The sequence below is a fragment of the Montipora foliosa genome, chromosome 3 (assembly GCF_036669935.1).
Source record: "Montipora foliosa isolate CH-2021 chromosome 3, ASM3666993v2, whole genome shotgun sequence".
NCBI lineage: Eukaryota > Metazoa > Cnidaria > Anthozoa > Scleractinia > Acroporidae > Montipora > Montipora foliosa.
Genome location: NC_090871.1, coordinates 3,391,018 through 3,393,517, shown reverse-complemented (window position 1 = coordinate 3,393,517; position 2,500 = coordinate 3,391,018). Strand labels below are relative to the sequence as shown.

The window sequence follows — 2,500 nt, the reverse complement described above, 5'->3', positions numbered from 1 at the left end:
GATATAGCAATAATTTATTTTAGTATAAATACACAGGTGATTATGCAAAATCGCACGCTCTCATTGGCTCGCTATCTCGGATTATCAGCCGATAATCACCTCGATGGACAAAATGGCTGCCGGAAGTCGTTTTGCTACTGTAAGTGAAGATGATTTCCCGTTGAAAGGTTTTTTTTTTTCTTTTTTGAAATAATCACCTGTGTATTTATACTAAAACAATTATTCGCCTCAGGCTCAGTGATTATCGATGAATATTCACCTCGATAATCACTTCGCCTTCGGCGAATAATTGTTAAGTATGAATTAATTAGGGGGACGAAAGAAGCTTCCGGGGCTTTATATTTCACAAGCGCCGCAGGCATGCCAATGACCAACCTAAACAAAACAAATTTTTACTCTTGACATAAACTAATACAAACTTGTAGTTAATTTAATGTGTTTTGTCCAAGCGAAAAGTTTCGAAAAAGTTAACTATTGATCGGTACAAAAACGCTGCTGACAGCAATAAGCTGATGGAATTCACGAGTTCGGTTTTTCAGCTTGGTATAAGAAATTTAAATGAGTTGTATTTGTTGATGATGCATATCATATGTTCATTGGTTTGTTGAAGCAGTTGCCGCAAATGAACGGTTGGTTAACTACGTACTTGAATCACGCACAGAATCTAATGCATCGCATGACAATTAGACGAAATTCTATATTCATGTCAATGAATACGTTTATTATTCAATCATATGGTGGTCCTATAGTGGCCCTATACTTCGTAATTAAGTCGAGATGGAGGGCGAAACTGTATTACCATCCTATGCGGTGTCAATCAGTCAACTCTTCGAGGCAGATTTGACACATAAGGGGAAATCAAACGAAAAGAATTGAACGGCTGATGCCAAGTTGTGTTCCTCACATGAAAACGCATCGTTTTACTATAAATGCTTGCCAGAGAATGCCATGGTACGTTAATACCGCTTTGTTAACGCTACGAAAGTTAACGGTGGCCGAATGCCTAAAAAAAGTACGAGACTTCGTCTTTGTAGAAACTAACTTAATTCGTCGTGATCGTGATGATGCTTTAGAACCTATACGTTTAGGATAGTGATAACATACTAACATACCTTGACTCATCCTTCTACAATGATAAATTAATTGGTTTAACTTAACATCAGATAAAACAATAAAGATGGAAGGAATATACCATTACCATTCACTTCCGAGTTTAGATGGTCGAGATCAACTGATTTACTGGCTCATCCAAATCACTCAAACTTCGAAATGCTGACAAAATGCACGTGAACCTGATTTCTTTTAAGTCCTCGGGATACGAAAATATTTGCACTTAAAATATTAGCATATCGCTTGAGCGGCTTTATTTTTCACGGATGATCGATTACCCTTCTGTATATAAAGAAGTCTTCAATCCGAAAAATAAAAGCAAACAGCCCGAGCAAAATATCGAAATTGCGTGTCTCAATGATTTTGCCGCTGCATCAGTTTATTTTCCCTTAAATGCTTCTATCAAGTAAATGAAGTGAAGAATTCAAGTAATGATTTATGAACCACTATCTAACTTCACATTTTTGAGGTACGAAAGAGTACCATACTGTACATGACTTCATTTACACATTTTGATATATAATATATGAAATTTTATACATTTGAACCGCGAATATCATCGCGATCTCAGTTAATCAGCAACTTAAGCTTTGCTAAGAAAGCTTGGAAAACTTTCAGGATTGAACGCACCTAGAACCCCTGGTGACCGTGTGATCTTCCAACTCAGTGGTATATCAAGCCCACTAACTGGAGCTTGTCGCCGGCTTTCTTCGCAAATACGATGATATTCAACTCATGTATATGCACATATTGTTGTCGTGTGGTCATGGCAAATCAGCAACAACAAGTTCAAATTTCAAGTTTATTTCTTTCTTAAAAATGTGAAATAACATTTAGACCGACCCGCGGGTAGCATAGCTAATCGAGGCAGGTCGTTCGATAGATTCATACATAGATTCATCATGTAATGTAGAAGAAAAAAGAAAAAAGTGGAAAAGGCATAAACTATATATAAAGTTAAATAAATAAGAAATGACATGATGTGAAAAATACAGTAAATTACAGAATAAGGACGGTATACCTAGTATTTCTTTAGTTTTCGCTATTATGTTATCAATTTCAATGTAGTCATCTTCAGTTATTAATATGTCGAATAGTATATTTCTCATCTTATTTTTGAAACTATTATTTGACAATTTTCTTATTCTTTCAGGTATCTCATTCCAAACTCTTGAGCCCATACGTGGAAAAGAGTCTTTTGGCAAGTCAATTCTAGAGGGCTTTGTATAAAAATTTGAAATGTTGATGAACGAGTGAAATGTCGGGACCGCGCGGTTTTTTTCTCACTTTTTGGCGATAGTCTACTGCATTGTACAATAAGAGTCCTTTTGGCGAATTTGTTCTTGCGCAGGCCTTAATATTGTATGTACAATGAACGCGGCTGGTCAGA

General features: G+C 36.2%; 1 protein-coding gene across 3 annotated transcripts in view; it reads right to left on the bottom strand.

The window, feature by feature from the left end:
- Positions 1-2,500, bottom strand: part of LOC137996492 (beta-1,3-galactosyltransferase 5-like) — a 13,572-nt gene that overhangs the window by 3,871 nt on the left and 7,201 nt on the right. The window contains exon 1 of one of the 3 annotated variants that reach the window (XM_068841931.1): positions 1,199-1,328. The exons of 1 other annotated variant lie outside the window; for it this stretch is intronic. The gene's annotated coding sequence lies outside the window, so the exon portion shown is untranslated. Of the gene's footprint in view, positions 1-1,112; positions 1,329-2,500 lie in introns of those variants that run through there. One more of the 3 variants, XM_068841930.1, reaches the window with a different exon arrangement.